General features: G+C 43.5%; 1 pseudogene; it reads left to right on the forward strand.

The window, feature by feature from the left end:
- The first annotated feature begins 1643 nt into the window (after window positions 1-1643).
- On the forward strand, window positions 1644-5924 carry LOC105997625 (annotated as a pseudogene).
- Window positions 5925-20342: the final 14418 nt, after the last annotated feature.

Here is a 20342-nt window from a genome sequence, read left to right on the forward strand (position 1 = left end):
CACCTGTAATCCTACCTACGCAGAAGGCTGAGGTCTGAGGATCGTGCATGGTTCGAAGCCAACCCAGGCAGAAGAGTCTGGGTGAGACTCTCATCTCCAAGTAACCACACAAAAGCCAGAAGTGGCACTGTGACTCAAGTGGTAGAGCGCTAGCCCTGAGCACAATGAAGCTCAGGGATAGCGCCCAGGCCCTGAGTTCAAGCCCCACAACTGATAACAAACAAACAAGAAAACACTGCAAGTGGAGGTATGCCAGTTCTTGAACAAAAAAGCCGAGTGAGAGTATAAGGCCCTGAGTTTAAGCCCCAGTACCAGCACATACATATATAAAAATGAGATAAAACTTTTGTTTGAGCTCTCTGACTTCATGCTTCCTGCTTCACACATGGGCTTACCTGTCCTCTTTAAGGCATCAGCCTTGGAGAATGTCAGTTCTTACACCCTTTTATTTTTGAGCATGTTTGCAAAGGCTGGAGACCTTTTCAGAATCCTTCATGTGGTACTAATGTAGGCCTAAGTAGATTCCTGGCCTGCTTGCTGCTCTGCCGGGCCAGGCGAGTGATCAACAACCACTAGAAACAGAGTTTCAACAGGAGAGGGAGAAACCTGTGATAATAAACGAGTGCTAAGATAAAAGGAAGCACTTACTTCTCAGACTTCCTAAGCCATGTCTTGCCTTAGTAATAGCCTTTAGTGGTCTGATGGGCACTAACAAAGGACATCTCTTAGAGGTGAGAGTGATGCTCAGAGATGGGCCTGGTGTGGTTGAAATAGCACATCTGTACCTGTGGCTCCAGACTCGGCAATACCCACAGCAGTGGAATTGATGAGGGAAGAGGGAGGCACTTGGAGGCTCAGACTACTTCTCAGGGCCTTCCCCGCTTCTGTGGCGCCGACTGTTTTGCTGCTGAGGTTTCTTCTGGGCTCTGCAGCATGCCTTTAACTTTGTGAGGATTAATACACGAGCGAGAAGTTTTTTAAATAACTTTATTGACTCGAGCTAGGAAGCGCCCCCCTTTTTTCTCGGATGGTATTGGGATTTGAATTCAGAGCTTTGTACTGCTGAGGCAGGTACTTTGCTACTTGAGCCACTCCCCAGATCTTTTATTCCTTTTTTCAAATAAGATCTCACTTTTATGCTGGGGCTGGCTTGGATGACAATTCTCTTACTTGTACTTCCTGCATACTGGAAAGGCAGGTGTGTACCCCCATATCCAGGGGACTCCTGAAGGGTTGGGTTTGTTGTTGTTGTTATTTGTTTGTTTGGCCTGGGCTGGTCTCAAATCATGTTCTACCTGATGTCTGCCTCCGAAATAGCTAGGATTATAGGCGTGTAATGCTGTACCAGGCTAGAACCAGAAAGTCTTTTCAGTAACAACTGGATTTGAGTGATAGCATGGTGCTATCTGTTATAGGCTGAGTTCCTCCACAAAAGAGGGTGAGGCAAAGGCTCAGGTTTATTTGGGAGCAGTATTAGAAAATGGGGTACGGGAGGGCTACAGAGGGGATGAGTTGTCTGGCACCTTGGGCAAGAGGAGTTTGATGCTGTGGGATCTTCAGGAGAGCCTTACAGGACTAGATTTCTGGAACCCAAAGGGAAGGGGAAGCATTTGTCCTTCAGCGCTGGCCTCCATTCTGTAAGCATGGCGCCACAGATGCTGATGCCCCGTACTTGTGACTGTCCAGCTGGTTCTACAGAGGGCCCACAAGAAGGCAGCCTTAGTAGAGGGTGAATAAGTTCATTGCAGCCTCAGGGACATGTGAGGGCCAGGAGCCTGGCTGATCAAAGCCTGTGTGGGTCTTCTCAGGGCAGCAATGGGTAGAGTAAGGGCAGAGGCCAAGATCTCAAATGGCCCACAAAGGGATTTCATGCCTCGGCAACGTGTCTAATCTCCCTGGCTCCATCTCTTGGCACTGCTTAGTGGCGTCTCAATCTCAGACAGGTTGAGTCACATTATGAGCAGACATTTCTCCAAAGCTCCAAGTTTGTATGCTTCTTAGATTTTATCATTGCAGGAAAGTAGAGAGTGTTTGACCAGCCATGCCTAATGTTCACAAGCGATTCTGATGATCCCTCCTGGGGGGTACACTCAGCAAAGGCTATCAAGTCCTTGCTTGCTGGGATCTCTTGGGGTTGGGGATAGGGCTATGTCCTAATGGAGGGCTGGCTGGTTGTGGCACATGGAAAGGTCCTGTTTAGATCCTCTTTTAGCTTCAAGAGAAAACCTACTGCCAAGCCAGTGGAGGAGTGTGCTTGACTGATGGCCTCAGCCATGCTCTTCTTTGCACCCTTCCTGGCCAAGGACTGAACACGGTAATGCTACAGATTCCTGGTCATTGGTGCCCAATCCAGAATTCCTTTATGGGCAATCTTTGCTCTGGTGTTCCCTGTTATAGTGATGAAGAAATGGCCAGGTTAGGATAAGAGTCTGGAAGCTTCCTCTGCCCTGTGGTGTTCCCCTCCACCTTTCTTTTCCCTTCAGGGGTCATTCCCCAATATTCCTGTTACATCCCTAACTCCATCTTGGTGCCTGTAGCTTGTCGAATCCGGGGCAGAGAAGAAAATGGAAAAAACAAACAGTAATGATATTCTCCCAGGGGATATGAGAACTTACAAGATGAAAGAAAGCAAGCTGCTGCCCTCCGCTGGGAAAGCCTGGCTGTGACCAGCGCTGCTGCTCGTGGAGATGTGGATCCCAGTTGTGTTCTGCAGGTAGACATGCTTGGGAGGATGGGGCTCCTGTGTGTGTGTGGGGGGTCGGCCTTACTGAACTGGAAATCCAAGGTGCAAGGATGCCTAAGGAAGCATATTGTTAACCTCGACTGGAGTATTCTCATTTCTCGGGATGACGCTGTCTGATGTGGCTCCAGCACCTGGTTTGGGCATCATTGGCCTTAGGTTTTCAAATTGGGAGTGAATTTTATGAGAAGGTGGCACATAAAATTATGGGTCTATAAATGGCCATCGTAAGTCAGCCAAGTAAAAGGCAGAAATTCCAAGTCATATGGTCTGAAGAAACTGAGCTGCAATTGCTGTTATTTTCCCTGGCAGGCCAACAAAAGTGAACAAAATGCTTATTCTTCTTAGTGCACAGAAATCGCAGTGTGCTGTATTCCCACGGTGACTTCTTGGGCCCTACATGTAAGCGAGCAACAGAGAAATTCGAGTTCATCAATCTCACGTCTAATCTTGGAGATTTGATGTTAATACAAATAATAATGATTTTCTGTGGTGTCTTGGCCCTAGCAAGAAGGCTTGCATCGCTAGCAACATCATCAAGCATTTCTCGTGACACTAGAGGGCAAATTTAAGGCGAGCATGATTACAGTCATGTTTGTAGCGGGATAAGTTTAACAAGCACAGGGGTCTCTGATTGCCACCTTGTAGTTTATAGTTGAGCTATTTTCGTGTAGCATTACCAGTTTCAACAACAGTGTATTGCTTTAGCGTCCGTAAAAGTTGGACTGATTTTGGTAAGATTCCAAATTTGTCTTTCAAGTTCAGAATTTGGGAAGATTCAGAATTGCCAGCAATTCAGAATTTTTCAGCATCATATTAGAGATGCTGTAGGCTAAGAAAACGTTAGTCAATGGCCCCATCTTGCTACATTTTCCCCCCAAAGAAAGACCGTTTGTTCCTTTACAAATAGGAAGCGTTCCTCCCAGCTGGGAGGGAATAGGAGGCATCTAGGGAAGATGCCTTCGCTGCTACAATAGAGAACGGCAAGGCTGAGAGGCAGGGGGGCCTGACAGTTTACACCATGCAGGAGATGTTGCCAGGCTTTGCGTTTTACACACCCAAAAGCCAGTTTAATTAATGTCTGAGGTCTTAGAAATTAACTTAAGCTACTCAAACACCAAAAAGACCAAGGAACACAGAACGCAAACACAAGTGCTAACTTCATACAGGGCTGTTGTATTTGTGATAGCTGTGTATTGTGATAGCCAGATATCTGGGGCGTTGGCTTCAAAATGAGAACACTGGGCATATGGCAGAAGACTAGAGTCGAGGCAGAAGACTAGAGTCGAGGCAGAAGACTAGAGTCGAGGCAGAAGACTAGAGTCGAGGCAGAAGACTAGAGTCGAGGCAGAAGACTAGAGTTGAGGCTGGTGGAGGATCCCAAGAGCTATTCCACCCAGGTCCTGATGACTCAGATAAATCGCCGCTGAGTAATGTCTGTCTCAAAGGAATGACTTCAGTGCTTGCGTTTGTTAGATCCAGTGCCTGCTCCTCTTTTTTGGAGACACAATAACATCCTTTACTTCTGTTATACACATCTTTCTAGTCTAAAAGATACCTTGTTATGAGAAACAATGTAATATGATGGAATCATTTAAAATCACTTTCTAGACCGTCCTGCCTGAGATGATGCTGATATTCTGGATCTTAACAAGAACAACTTCCTCCTTTTTTAAGGTCTTAATTATCTCATTAGTTTTCAATGGTTTTGAAGGGACATTTAAGAAACAAGGACACAGGATGACCCATTGCAACAAGGGCACCCACAGGACAGTATATTGGAAATGAACTTTACGACTTTGGGCAGGGGGGTGGGGTGGAAGGAGGGGGGGAGGGAAGGGATAGTGGGAGAACAACAAAGGAGGGGTAACAATGCTCGACAAGAAATGTAGTCATTGCCCTCGTCCTGTAACTGTAACCGCTCTGTGCAGCATCTTTACAATAAAATAAAATAAATATTGAGAGGCAGGCAAACACACAAGAAGAATCCCCCCCCCAGTTTCTTTTGTTTGCCTCAGGATAGTATCAAGTATTAATCCCAGATTAACAGTGTTGGGCTTCTGAACCCTGCATTGATGAGATTTTTCTTTCTCTCTCTGTGTTGGAGTTGGAATTTCCTGATGTAAAATGGAGGGCTAGACAAATGGAAGGAAACAGCTGCTTTGAGAGCCTCTCTTAAACGTCCGTTGCAGTTTAGAAGAATTCTAGAGCGCAGGCACGCTCCGCCTCTGCTTTCCCGATGCCATGCAGTGAGCAGCTCTGCACCACCACACACTTCCTCCAGCGTGGAACGAGCCAGATGATCGCAGACTGAGATTTTTGAAACTGTTAGCTGATGATTTGCAAATGGCACCTCTCCCTGAAATGTTTGGAGACAATGTGTTACAGAATTCAGCAGAGCTCTGGCGTTGGGATTAAGTTGAATGCATTAAGATGTGCAAACAACCCATAAAGGCCGCTCAAAGAAACCTGTGCTGAAGAGTGCAGGAAAGTAGGACAAAGGGTGAGTAATCGGAGGAGATTATTAATCCATGATTGGATTTCTACAACAGAAGATAAGGTAATGGTATTGGAGACTCTTAAGTTAAAAGCTGTGTCTACCACAGACCATATAGATACAGGGAAATTAAAAGACAGAACAGATGAAATATTTTGCAGATGTTTTCCTGTTTGAGAATTAATTAAGTGATCTTGGAGTTTCAAGCCTAACTGTGGAAAGCAGAGTGATATTTCCTAGCTTTGTCCTGCTATTGCAGTGTTTTTGGGAATTGATAGGGAGGTTATCAGAATCAATGCCACAAGGCTTTGCCATGAGACCAAAAGATCTACATGTTATGAAAACATACATCACAAGAGAGCAAATTTGCTACTGTTTTTTTTTCTTTTCTACTTTTTAAATCCTACTGATACATTTCTTAACTCAATCTGGGCTGCTAAAAGACAGACAGAAAACACTGGGTTTATTTTCTTTTATATCCTAGTACCATTATTTTTTTGGCGGTACTAGGGTTTGAACTCGGGGCCTCACACTTGCTAATGCGGGCTCGGTGCCACTTGACACACTCTGCCAGCCCTCAAAATTGCTAATTTAATGTATCTTTTACCTTCACTTGTCACAGAAACTACTGAACTATCACAATATTTACCAATAAAGGAGGCAGTTTCTAACCCTGTAGACTCATGAGAAAACAGATCTGTGGAATGGACTATTATGCAGTTTATATTCACTGTGGAATCTCATTGGACACCTTGGTTATTATGAAAATGATCTTGTTTACGTGCAGATTTTTCTTTTGTGCTGGTGCTGAGGCTTGAAGTGAAGGCCTCTCACTCTCACTTGGCTTCTTTGCTCAGGGGTGGCGCTCTACCACTTGAGCCATACCTCTAGTTCCTACTTTTTGCAGATTAATTGGATATAAGAATCTTACAGATTTGTTTGCCTGGGCTGGCTCTGAACCTTGATCGTCAGGTCTCAGCCTTTTTGTTGTTGGTGGTGGTGGTCATGGGGCCTGAACTCTGGGCCTGGGCACTGTCCCTCAGCTCTTCAGCACAAAGCTAGCACTCTACCACTTAAGCCACAGCGTCACTTCTGGTTTTCTGGTGTTATATTGGAGATACAAGTCTCACAGACTTTCCTGCCTGGGCTGGCTTTGAACTACAAACCTCAGATCTCAGCCTCCTGAGTAGCTAGGATAACAGGTGTGAGCCACCAGTACCCAGCTCAGCCTTTTAGATAGCAAGAATTATAGGTGTGAGCCACCAGTGCCCGGTTTATATACAGATCATATGTGGCCTTAAGAGGAAAATACTTATTATAGGCAACTTCCACTAAAAAATAATTCTGACTAGCCTGATTCCAGCATGTGGAGAAGCACTCAGGGAACTAGTTGTGAGTAAAGCCTTCTTGAACTTTCCTGCCCAGCCCAGATAACCAGCTGAAGAGAGCTGAGTTGGTGATTCCAGCCAATGTTATATGAGCCAGAAGAATCATTCAGCTGAGTCAACTCAGACTCACGAGGAAAAAAATTAACTGTTGTCGATGTAAGTCATTATATTTGTTACACAGCAATAAATAATTAAGACTGGAGGGATTGTAGGTGTGAAGTTCTGATTGGTTAAAGGAAGGAATTGTAAGGTCTTGCTCAGGACTGGGCACTTTTGTTTCTTAAGTAACAAAAACAGACACATGGCTTTCAAAGAGGTCTGAAAAAAAGTCAAGCTTCTGGACATGCAGAGGTCCCTTTGCCACAATCATGGTTGGGTCTTTGCAAATATTTGCTTAATTAAACTTTTTATTGAATCAGAGTAATTATTCACTTGTCTGGTCTCTCTTTTAGGCCACAAGCTTTTGTAGGGGAGCAAACATGCATTTTCTGGGCAGAAAAGAGTGCCTCAATAAAGTAGCAGGCATGAAAGAGTTATTGACTGAGTTCCTGCCAGACAAGGCAGGCAGAGGACGTCATCCTTTTAGGGAATGAGGAAGCTTCATGTTTCACCTAAAGGCCAAAGGATGGCTAAATGAAGAAAGTTTGTTGCATCTTGATGGGTGTAAGAAATCAATAAGTATATGACTCCAGGTTGAAAGAGAGATTTCAGTTGCCACTCAATCAAAAAAGAATTCCTTATCATTAGGCCAGAAACCACTATCTGAGGATAAAGATCAATCAAGGTGCATTTGAAATACTCTTTCTATTGATCTTCAAAAGTGTCCTTTTCTCAAAGAATGAATTCATTGTGATGATCTCTGGGTACAAATGGCACAAATCTGCACTAAAAAAAGCAGATGTGAAGTGCAGCACACCTGGACAGAAATAAACCTAGTCAAGACAAAATAAGCCAGGGTTATTGCTTACCTGTTTTGCACTACACGTTGGGTACAGCTATTATGATTTCAATAGTTAGCTAAAGATCGTTCCATTCATATGTCATTTTTTTGTCAGTCATGGGGCTTCAACTCAGGACCTGGGCACTGTCCCTGAGCTTTTTTGCTCAAGGCTAGTGCTCTACCACTTAAGCCACAGCTCCAATCTGGATTTCTGGTAGTTAATTGGAAATAAGAATCTTGCAGACTTTCCTGCCCGGGCTGGCTTTGACCCGTGATCCTCAGATCTCAGCCTCCTGAGTAGCTAGGATTACAGGCGTGAGCCACCAGTACCTGGCTTCATATGTCAATGTAAAACACATCCTGAGAGTTTATTTAGCCTGTGACTTTGTGAAAATACAAACGGGTTAGCTAAGAAGAGATGGTCTATGGTATGAAAAGAGAAACTAAATAGTTTTTTTTGTTTGTTGTTTTTTTTGGTGCTGGTTTTGGAGTTTGAACACAGAGCTTGGGACTTGTCCTGAAGTTTTTTTTTTTTTTTTCTCAAGGCTAGCACTCTGCCACTTGAACCATAGCTCCACTTCCAGCCTTATGTGATTAATTGGATATAAGGGTCTCATAGATTCTTCTACCTGGGCTGGCTTTGAACTATGATCCTCAGATCTTAGCCTATTAAGTAGCTAGGATCATAGGCCTGAACCAGTGCCCGGCTGAGAAACTGTATCTATTTTAATATTAAGTTGAATAAATATTTACCACAAATTCCAAAGTGTATACTGTAGGGTTCTATAACTCACAGTTACTCCTTTGAAAAGACCTAGGTATTGAACTGACAGTTTCTTTTGTCTACTCATGCATCTGTCCATTTCTGAGCTCTTTGTATAAGGCCTGGCTGTTAGTGCTGTGCATGCCATTGGGAATATTCATAAGCAAGTAATATTAACAGAGTGTGACAAATGCGTTTCATTGGGAGTCCATGGCAGCATTACTTTGCTTCTCTTCTGACCTCTAAATCAATTTTGGCCTTTTCCATTCTGAACTTGAACATAGATGCTTTCTTGTTTGTTTTTTTTTTTTACAAAGTTTTCTTAAAGCATGAAATCTTTATCACTGCAGTAGTAAGGTTATTCGATCTCTCTCATGTAGTCAAATGCTTCTTTTTTACTATGAAGGAGGTGTACAAACAGGCTTCAATTTCATCAGTCAGGTTATGTGTACAATACATCTTGATCATTGTTATCCCTTCCATCTTTCTCCTCCATTTTGCTTCTATACCTTACTGTTTTCTTAACGATATAACACCAATACTGGGTGAGCCATTTCTTGTCTCTTGTTTCAGCTGAGGCTTTAGCACTGGGAATATGTGGTAATCCCTAAATTCTAGAGAAAGGGGTATTTTGTGTCTGTAGGATAACAATGTATCATCCAGCTTTCTGCCATTCTAACCAAATACTCGAGATAATTAATTTATGAAGAGAAAATGTTTATTTGAGATTTGAGTTTCCAACTCCAAATTAGGTGGACCCATGACTTTAGGCCTGGAGGAGAGCAGCGTATGTTGCATGGCTATGGCTGGGAATGTGAGATAGAGTAAATCACTTACCGCCAGGAATCAAATGAAGAATAGATCAGCGTCCCACAATCTCCTTCAAAGACACAGACCCGATGACCTAAAAACCTCCCACTAGGCTTTGCTTCCTAAAGGTTCTACCACTTCCCAATAGTGTCACACTAGGAAATAAACCTTAAACATTGACCTTTGGGGGACATATAACATCAAACTATAGCAAAGAGATTGTGTTTGTGTGTGTGGGGGGGAGTGTCTTAGCCTATCATTCAACTTAAAGACATATGAGGGAGGCTGAGGGTTGATTGAAGAATCCAAAAAGGCTGTGTAGTGGGCAGAATTTACCTCTGTTCCACATTCACCTCTGAATCCTGGTTGAGAGTTAGAAATGTACTATCCGAGCCGGGTGTCAGTGGCTCCCGCCTGTAATCCCAGCTACTCAGGAGGCTGAGCTCTCAAAGCCAGCCTGGGCAGCAAAGTCCGTGAGACTCTTATCTCCAGTTAACCAACAGAAAACCAGAAGTGGCGCGGTGGCAAACTAGTAGAGCACTTGCCTTGAGTGAAAAAGCTCAGGGACAGGGCCCTAGGCCCTGCGTTCAAGCCCCATGACTGACAAAAGTAAAATAAAGCAAAGCAAAAAGCATCCAACCCGAGGGACAAAGAGAGCTTGGAGTGAAAGTTCCTGGGATATCTGAACCAAGGGTCCCCAGTGTTCAGAAGATACAAAGACTGCCTAATACGTCTAAAGTCCGGTTTCCATGTTGGCAAGGAACAGGGGTGGCTGGGAGAGTTGTTGCAGGAAAGGCCTAAGGGTCCAATGGTCAGCTCAGCAGAGGGGTTGATTTGCAGTGGCTCATTTCCTCTGCCACACAGGACACAGTATTCCTCCCTCCCCTCCTCTCCAAACCTCCTAGTACATTTATCTTGAGCTTCTAAGCCTCCACAACTATGAGAAATACATTTCTTTCTCTTTTCAAATAAATATCCGTCTTGGCTATTTTGTTCTAACAGCATGGTGGATCAAGGCCACAACTAGTAGGTCCATGGAAAATAGAGCCAAGCGTTGTGTTAGAGGAAGAGCTAGCTTTTGAGCACCTGGTACATGTCCCACCCTTGATTACAAGCACCTAGTCAGGTCCAAATCTGCAAAGCTGATTGACAGATGAAGGAAAACATAGATGCCACATCTCAGACCCTGGGAGGACTGCAGCACAGACAGGAGCCAAATTGTGTCTCCCATAGGTGAGGTTGCTTCTTGGCTCAAGCAGCCAGGTAAAACAGAAGGTAAGAATAGGAAGTCAGTTTTAACTTGAGGGGATTAACTGAAGCCTCATTCTCTTCCCTCCTCTTAGAGCAGCAGCCCAGCTAGCACTGGCTCTGACAATGAAAACTCTCTAAAGGAAGCGAGCCCATCTCATAATTACTGATCACTTGTCTAGTGGGTGGCCCTACTTGAATCATCACTCGTGGCCTCAGGGATAGGTCTACACAAGCGGCGGAGCGTGGAACTGAATAGTACCTTCATCCCTGCTGCAGGTCAATGCTTCCCACACAGACGCAGCCAAGGAGCCACACCTTCTGATTCCCTGTAACCCATCCCTAGTCCGGAAGGCTAGGCTTGTCCCCAGCTGGAATGTCTCCTTCCTGACAGTTTTCTGCGAGTTACAATGTAGAACTTGAGTGACAAACACCAGAAGAGCTGAAAACAAGAAATGGCTGTGAGGAGTGACACAGAGACACAAAAGGGATTGGGTAGCAGCAAGGCTAAAGCAAAGACACTGCCTTTGATTGCATCAGTCCCTCTTGCTATTTTACTTTCCATCATTTAAAATTGTACATACACAAAGAAGGATAAGGTACAATAAAGAACCACAGAATCATTCTCCTTCAAAAAAATATTCCAGAGGCCAGGTGCTGGTGGCTCAGGCCTGTAATCCTAACTACTCAGGAGGCTGAGATCTGAGGATCACAGTTCAAAGCCAGCCCAGGCACAAAAGTCCATGAGACTCTTATCTCCAATTAACCACTCAAAAGCTGGAAGTGGAGCTGCGGCTCAAAGTGGTAGAGCACTGGCCTTGGCTAAAAGCTCAGAGACAGCGCGTAGGCCCTAAGTTCAAGCCCTACCACCGCCACCACCACCACCACCACCACCCAAAATCCCAGAGTGTCTTTCCATCACTTATCCAGGAAGCCTCCCAGAACTCTGATTCATGGTCTGGTGACCTCAAGAAGTATGGCTTTTTCTTGTTGTCTTTGCATGGGGAAACTCTAGGGTTCTCTTTTAATTTTAATTTTTAAAACTTATCTTTAAGTCACTAGATACTATATTGGAAATGAACCTTACACCCTAGGGGGGAGGAGAGTCAGAGGGGAAAAAGTAGGAAAAAATGAGGAAGGGAGTAACACTGTTCAAAAGTAATGTACTCATCACCCTACTTATGTAACTGTAACCCCTCTGTATATCATCTTTACAATAAAATTTAAAGTAAAAGTATCTTTAAGTAGTTGTACAAAGGGGTTTCAGTTCAACATGTCAATTTGTGAGTACAATGAATTATGATCATCGTCATCCCTTCCATCATTCTCTTCTTTGCAGTTCTTATAGCCCAGGTCAGCTGTCAACACCCCGGTGAATCCCTCATGACCCTCAGGCTTTTTGCAGATTGGCTGACATTATACACAGTTGGCGTGTACGTTTCCGTTACTCCTCTGAGTGTCTTGAGATAGACAGTGGTGCCCAGCTCATTAGTGAATCTCATCCCCGGACATATTGGGGGCTTGGGAGAGACCCAATAATCCTTTGCAAACAAATCACTGAGCACTGCCCTTTGTGACTTTTCCTATCTCATGGTGACTTACTTTATTTTAATCAGAAGTTTACCTCCTCTGATCCTGACATTTAAGCTCTGGTTTCTCTTGATCTAAGAGGGCTTTGAAGTTCATTTTAACCAGATTTTGCCTGAGGAAATATATTTCTGCCATGGAGCACTGAGCTTATGTGACTTATTCCAGGCCCCAAACCTCTGTGGAGATAGTCCGAGTTTTTCTTGAACATAAACAGGAAATTTTACTACACATTTGCTAATCTTTTTCCTTTTCTGTGTCCAGATTACATAGCACTTTACTTAGAAATTAACATTTAAATGCTTATAAAATTGTGGTTAGTCATAGGTTCTTGGGCTAAAATCTGTTATTTTTGTACAAGACCAAAAAATTACCAAATTTGAATACTATTTTTCATCAACCTACATTACAAAAGAATGAGGACTGACAGTAAGAAATGGGAGCCATCTCGGAAACTTTATTATGAAATGAAAAAATTCCTTTGCCACAAGCTTTATTCCAGTTGTTTCATCTCCTTGCACATTTAAAAGCTGTTCACAGCCGGGTGCTGGTGGCTCACGCCGCTAATCCTACTTATTCAAGAAGATGAGATCTGAGGATGGTGGTTCAAAGCCAGCCAGGGAAGGAAAGTCTGTGAGACTCTTATCTCCAAGTAACCACCAGGAAACCGGAAGTGGCACTGTGGCTCAAAGAGGTAAAGTGCTAGCCTTGAGTGAAAAAGGAAAAATAAAAGGTGTCCATATTCAGAAATTGATTTTACTCATCATTTGTCTTAACTCTGTTGCATAAACCCAGACACACCTGTAGATGATAAAAAGGGAAACAGAATCTCTTTGTCTGACTAGCAATCAAAGACATGTTCAATGGAAACCACAAGAAAGGAAAAGCTTGCTTGCTTTCTGGGTGGGAAAATAATGAGTCATTATATCTTTGTGATAAATGGAATTATCAATGCATAAACTTTGAGTAATAAGTTTTCACTTGTCAAGGACTAATGACCCATTATTTTACTAATGGAAAATAACACCTTGCAGCTCATGGTACATACAGCTGTCAAATTAGATGTATGGGCATCTGCTGGTGTCTGACCACATCTAATGAAAGCATTCTGCTCATTCTGATGCAGCCCCTCCAAAGGAAGAGATATTCACACTTTATGACAACAACTGCAAGAAGAAGTTAGTGTTTTCTTCTTCAAGGCAGGGTTGAACTTAGATGACTTTCTCTTTCAGCATGATTTGTTTATGAGAAGCTGCCAAGGAGCCTGATACAGACTGTCTGACCTTCTCCAAAGGTCATCATAGCCTGCTTGTCTCGAGCTGAGCAGGCCACAGCGTCTCTCCCTTGGAAAGGTCTTTTTCCTTCTCCATTTTCTGCAGGATGTGGATCATAAGCCATGTCACTATTATTTGGAGATCTCAGCTTCAAAGATTAAAGTATTTAATGATGTTAAGTCACCTGACTTCTCATTTAGGGAGATTCTTTTGGCCTCAGACTACTTGAAGATGTGCCATGTGAGCCAATTTCTTATTTTTTTGCCTAAATTTGCCATGATAAAGGAATCATCAGAGGAAATGTGACAGCATGATATTCATGCATCTTAAAAGAGAAATATATGTACATAGATTATTAGATTCATAGGTTATTTAACCCTTGTTACAAATTACTTTCTTTACGCTACTGGAACCTATAAAGTCATTCTTTCAAAGTCACTGTTTCAGGATTGATGAGGATTTTCAGCTTATGGGCCATCTGCATATCTTTTTTGTTTTTGTTTTTTGGGTCTGGTCGTGGGGCCTGAACTCTGGGCCTGGGCGCTGTCCCTCAGCTCTTCAGCTCAAGGCGAGCGCTCTACCACTTGAGCCACAGCACCACTTCCAGCCTTTTCTGCTTATGTGGTGCTGAGGAATCGAACCCAGGGCCTCATGCATGCAAGGCAAGTGCTCTACCACTGAGCCACCTTCCCAGCCCCCATCTGCATTTCTTTCTACTTTCCACTTCCTGTATGTTAAAAAGAGACAGCTCTGTCTAGAGACTGGACATGTTGACTCCGGTCTCATCTCCATAAGTGGCATTCCACTACTAATCTAGTGTGGCTATTGTGCTATGTCTCCTAGACAAATGCAGATCTGGAAAGTCTTTGTCTAGAAAGCTGAACAGGAACTTGAAGGGTAGAATTGAGAGAGGTGATGGACAGGGAGAAACTGGCAGGAGACCCAAGTTCTAATCCTTGCTCTTCTGCTGTGTTCTCTTCTGCTTGCTGAAGAAAGGTGGTATTTGGATAGGAATCAGAAGGATGCTCTATCATTGTACTTCTTTAATTTGTACAAATCAGAGTCCACAGAGCTTAATGAACTGGCATTGGTAGAGGTTCCATTCTTAGTGCTTTTGTGGCGAATATTGGTTGACTTCCCTAAACCAAAATCCCAGATTCCAAAGTGGATGCTAAATCCCTGGAACTCAGTGGCTAATAACTGCCACAGCCATTATAGTCTCCCTGCAGCCAATTGTGCTTAAAGGAGAGGCCAGAATAAGAAGCGATCACGTTCTTTGTTAGTCTTGGGGATTGGAAACAGCGTTTATGGTACAGTCGAAAATATAAGAGAGAATGAACTACAGGGGGCCCAGGAGGGGGAGGAATATTTAGGTCAAGGCTCTCAAACAAGGGTTGCATATTGGAATCCCCTGGGGAGATTTAAGCAGCGCTCTTGTTCAGCCTGCACTGCCAGAGATTCTAATTTAACTTATCTGGGCATCAGAAATTTTAAAAGCTCTCCAGATGATTCTAATGTTCAGCCAGAGCTGAGAAACACTGAATAAGAATATGAACCAGGCTGTGCAGAGTCCCAGGCGAGGTATCCTGGTACTCAGAGAAACTATCTACATCAGGTCTCTCTACTTTTGCCTAGTGATCTTGTTAAATGCAGATCCTGATTAGGCCGGTCTGGACTGGAGCCTGAGATTTTACATTTCCAGCAAGCTTCAAAGTGCTGCTGGTCTACAGCCCACACTTGGAGTACCAAGGATCTCCCAACCCGCTTTATGCAAAAGACAGCAGAGGCCCAGTGAGCATGGGTGAGTTTTGCAAAGGTTGTGGCTGATTTAGGAACAGGATCGAATTACCCTCCAGTCCAGTGAACATTCCACATCATATGCATCTCTCCCCTGAGGGTTAAACTGTGTTAGCCAGGGAAAACAGAGCAATGATGGATTATGCAACATTCATCAAGATTTAGCAATTTGAAAAGAGAAAAAAATGGATGACTATGTCAATCAATTAGATGAATTTATTCATTATTGTTTTGTGCAGGGCTGGGGATGGAAGCCCTAGTTTCATTTGTGCTGCTAGGCAAAAGCTCTGCCACTAACCTATGTGAAAATAGCCTGGGGCTGGTGGCTCATGTCTGTAATCCTAGATACTTAGGAGGCTGAGGTCTGAGGATCGAGGTTCAAAGCCAGACTGGGCAGAAAAGTCCCTGTGTGCCTCTTATCTCCAACCAACCACTCAAAACCCGGTAGTGGAGCTGTGGCTTGAAATGGCAGAGCATTAATCTTAAGTAAAAGAGCTCATGACTGACAAAAAAATAGAATGAAAATAACACTAAAAAGAAGTAAACAGAATAAAAGGAGTGTGACTTTATTTTGTCATTATACCTGACTTCCTAAGAATATGAAGATGGCCTGGCAGGACGGACACTAGCACCCACAAAGCCCTTCTCTAGCAGCATGAGCCTGTCATATGTGAGTCACAACTAGTCCCAAGCAGCTGGTTGCTTGTCATCTGCTGTGGCAGCATGCACAGGTGGGAAGTGACACCCCTTTGATCTACCTTTGGAATATGATTTGTATTGCCTGTCTGACTGCTTCATACAATGCAACTTTAAGAATGGCATTGCTTGAAAAAACTACCACCCAAGGATGGCCATTATTTGGATCGAATGGCTGGCAAAGGTTGGGATTGAGCGGAATAGGAGCCCGCCCTGTCATGTCAGTCACACGGCTACCTTCAATTGCACTGTCACCTCAGGAGGCTTTGCTGTTGGATTTTTTTTCCTTATGTTTTTTGGTTAAGGTTAGAGTTAGGGCTTGAACTAAAAGCCTTACTTGATTTTTTTTTGTTCCACCACTTGAGCCATACCTCCACTTCTGGCTTTTTGCTGGTTAATTGGAGATGAGAGTCTCAGCTTTGTCTTCCTGGGCTGGCTTTGAACCACAATCCTTGGATCTCAGCCTCCTGGGTAGCTAGGATTATAGGCATGAGCTACTAGGTCAGAAAAAATTTTTCTTCTAGCTTATATGGACTTTAAAGTCCATTTTACATCTGAAAATAGTAATGACAAGAAAACATGGTATTTGGCTTACTGATTGTAAAATTGAATGTAGTTCATTAAAAAATGAAAGGTATTTTTTCTTTTTTCTTTTTGTCAGTCATTGGGATCTGGGTGCTGTCCCTGAGCTCTTTGGCTCAAGGTTAGCACTCTACCACCTTGAGCCACAGTGCCACTTTCAATGGTGGTTATTTGAAGATAAGAGTCTCGTGGATTTTCCTGCCTAGTCTGGCTTTGAACTGTGATCTTCAGATCTCAGCCTCCTGAGTATAGGATTACAGGTGTGATGCACCAGCGCCCAGCTCTTGGGTTTTGTTTTTTTCTCAAAAGGTAAAATTTAGACATAATATGAAAGTGTAGAAGGCACCTTTGAATTATGAGTGGGAAGTAGCTCATGACGTTGATTATAGCACTAACTAGACGAGTGACACTAGGTAAGCTGTATGTGTGATCATGGGTCACCTGCTTCAAAGCTTCCTGGGGGACTTGTTAAAAATGTAGGTTTAGCCAGGTGCTGGTGGTTCACACCTATAATCCTAGCTACTCAGGAGGCTGAGATCTGAGGATCGTGGTTTGAAGCCAGCCTGGGCAGGAAAGTTCTCGAAGCTCTTATCTCCAATTAACTACTGAGGAATAGGAAGTGGAGCTGTCGATCATTTGGTAGGGTGGTCACCTTGAGTAAAATGCTCAAGGACAGCACCCTGAAGCCCAAAGTTCAAGTTCCAGGACCAGCAAAAAAACCCACAAAAACTTAAAGATTATTTTTCTTGAGAGTTATAACTCAGTGTTGGTGGGAACCTGGCGTGAGATTGTATTTTCAATGCTCCTGGGGCAGTATAGTTCTGCAGCAAAGTTCGATTTAACTTGGATCACACAAGGATATGAAATCCCCCCCTGGTAGTCTTTCAAGGAGATTGGACCAATTAATGGTTGCTTGACAATCAAATTAGATCCAGGGAGCAGGGAGATTTCGGAGACAAATGAGTGATTCCAGAGGAAAAGCAAACAGCTAGTAATTGTCAGTGCTTACTACACCTTAGCCACTGGCTAAGTGCTTTATAGAAATTAATCCTCAGCACTTATTTATGTGTTTGTTTTGTTTTAGCCAATGAGGAAATGGATGCTTCCAAAGCTCAGGCAATGTACCCTGAGACAAATGTTCCAAGGATGACCTGTTGTCTACTTTGATGGTTAGAAGGCTAAGGGGAGAACAATAAGAGAAAAGCTGCCTCTGCCCTATAAAAGACATAAACTTTTGCGCTGGAAGGAGTTACATTTATTTCTATACAACTATCACTAGAGTCTGACAAAAGGCTTTAGGATGGATTTTATTTCCCATTAAAATTCTCATTATGTTACTAAGGATGAATCTTGCTGTGCTTCAAACAAAGAAACTTACACAGGGAAATTACAATCAGATATTAAAGATCTATGTTATTAGTTTTGCTTGCTTGACACCAAAGTTCAGTGTATTTTCTGGATATAGCCTTAAACGTAGTAAATCAATGTTTTAAATATAATATGAGCTGTATAATTTTATCTTGCTTTGTTAGCTTATCCTAGCATAACAGAACCTGACAATGGGACAAAAGACCTTCCTTGGGGTGATATTTTAATTGTCATAAAAGTGTCAAAATAAATTAAGCGGCCAGCTGAATTCTTATGGTTGGTTAGGGACAAGATGAGAAAAATGTGGATGCTGTTTCCAAGATAAAATACTGGCCATGATTCTCTGCACAATGTGCTTTTTATGTGAATTTGGCAAATACAAAGCTATGAATTATTTTAATTCCCAGAGATCATCTTCTAAAATGTACACGAAGATGCATCTGCTCCCTGGCTACATCTCCCCGCCGACAGGCCCGTCCTTCATGTGTGTCCTGCTCAGGAGTCCTGCCATGGTCCCAGCTCCCTTGTAGCTGTCCAGCTCCCAGGCCCCAGCCCCGTTACCTTTCCACTTGGATATTTTCGTTCCAAGGACAGGAATGGCTTTCTGTTGAAGTTCGTGCTCATTTCCTGATCGTCCTAGCTTTGCTTTCACCTCTACAGACTCTTTCCCACGCTGCATTTCCTACTGGCTTCCACTTTATTTCAGCCATTGGGAGACTAGACAGGATGTTGAAGGGTAGAAGAAATATCAGGGTATTTCTCCTTCCCCCTCTGCTTTAGTTGAGTTGAGCTCCCTCCCTCCCTCCCTGTCTCTGTCTCTGTCTCTGTGTCTCTCTCTCATTCTGTGTCAGTCCTGCGGCTTGAACCCAGGGTCTGCATGTTGTCCCTGAGCTTTTGGGCTCAAGGTGAGTACTCTATGGGTGAACCACAGCTCCACTACTGGTTTCTTGGTATGTAGTTGCTGATAGGAGTCTCATGGATTTTCCTGCTCTGACTGGCTTTGAATTCAGATTCTCAGATCTCAGCCTTCTAGGTAGCTGAGCTTATAGGTGTGTGCTATTGGTACCCAGCTAAGTTGAGTTCTCTTGTCTTTACAGTGGTCTTCTCTTTACGGTAGCCCCATCTATCAGTTAGTTGCTTAGCGTGGTTTCTGATTGGCTTTTCTGTCTGTCCTCTGAAATCTTGAAAAGTTGGATAGTTGGCTGCTTTTCCTTCCCCACCAGCCCTTCTGCTAGATGACCTTCTTGTTGAATGTGCACTGAGCCAAATCCTCACCAGCTTCTTATCATCTGATACTAGGACGTCTCCTTAGGCTTCCAAAGTAGTGTATCATATGAACCACCTTCACCTTTTTAAGCTCCCCGGCATCTCGGTGAACCTGTGACACGTCCTTGCTGGGCAAGGCTCTTCCACCCACTTATTGTTTTGTATTGATTCTGAAGTGCCAGAGGCTGCTGTGCACGATGGAAGTGACCTCAGCAGATGAGGAAGTGACCTCAGAGTCTGGGTCCTTTGCTGACTCAAGGTCAGGTGATTGACAGTCAGGTTTCAGGCAGGTGAAGAGGAGGGGAGGGAGGGGCTGTTCTCCCAGGCAGACCTAACGAGAGACTTGGCTTAAATGTTCCATATATGACTTCTTTAAAACTAAATCTAGAAGTTCACCAGGACAGTTATCTAGTCTAAGCAGTCTTTGCTGAAAATGCAGTTCCAGAAAGGCCATTCATCGCTCTCTTCTGAGTCCTAGGATGAATATACATATGTATGAGCATCCAGGCTAGCAGCACCTGTCCTTTCTGGGTGGACATGTCCCTCTAATTCATTTCATCCTTATGGGGCTGTCCTCCTTGGCCTTCTGCCTCGCTATCAGAAGGACCCAGACTGGTTGATGATAGCCTCTTAATCACCTGAACGGTGATTGCTCTCAGCAAAGAGAACTAGCTGAAGTAGGACTGGAGTTTCCCGCTAACTGATGTATACATAGGCAATGAGCCATCTGTGAGAGGGTTAGAACCTGGCTGTGTTATAAAAGTCATAGATGCTGTAGCTCTGTAAAAGAGTATGAAATCATGTCCAGGTAGACCTGGAGGGGAAGAGAGAGGAGAGAAGAGAGAAGAGCAGCCAGGTGGCAGGATTATTTGAATTTTGTATCAAGCATGCTTTAAGTTTGAACTTATAAGAATCAACACATTTTCTTTTTCTTTTTTTGATTTTTTCATTGTGAAAATACTGTACAGAGGAGTTACAATTACATGGGCAAGATAATGAGTACATTTCTTATCAAGCATTATAGCCTCCTCCTTTGTTTCCCCTTCCCATCCCATCCTCCCTCCTGCCCCCCCACCCAACCTTCCTCCCCTCCCCCAACCAAAGTTGTAAAGTTCGTTTTTGACATAAGTCTTGTACATCTCATTGCTGCAATGGGTCCACCTGTATCCCTATTTAAACAATTTGTTTTTTCCCTCCCCCTCCACAAATTATACCAACATCAAATACAGTGAAAGCAGGGGTTATACCATGAGGGAGGGACATACAAAGCAACAAAGAAATCATCTTATAAATATGTTAGAAACAAATGCATGAAAGAAAAAAACATTAAAATACATATCTAAGGGTTCATTTTCCTAACATCACATTATCTGACCTTTTCTGCTT

The sequence above is a fragment of the Dipodomys ordii genome, unplaced genomic scaffold, assembly GCF_000151885.1.
Source record: "Dipodomys ordii isolate 6190 unplaced genomic scaffold, Dord_2.0 Scaffold150, whole genome shotgun sequence".
NCBI lineage: Eukaryota > Metazoa > Chordata > Mammalia > Rodentia > Heteromyidae > Dipodomys > Dipodomys ordii.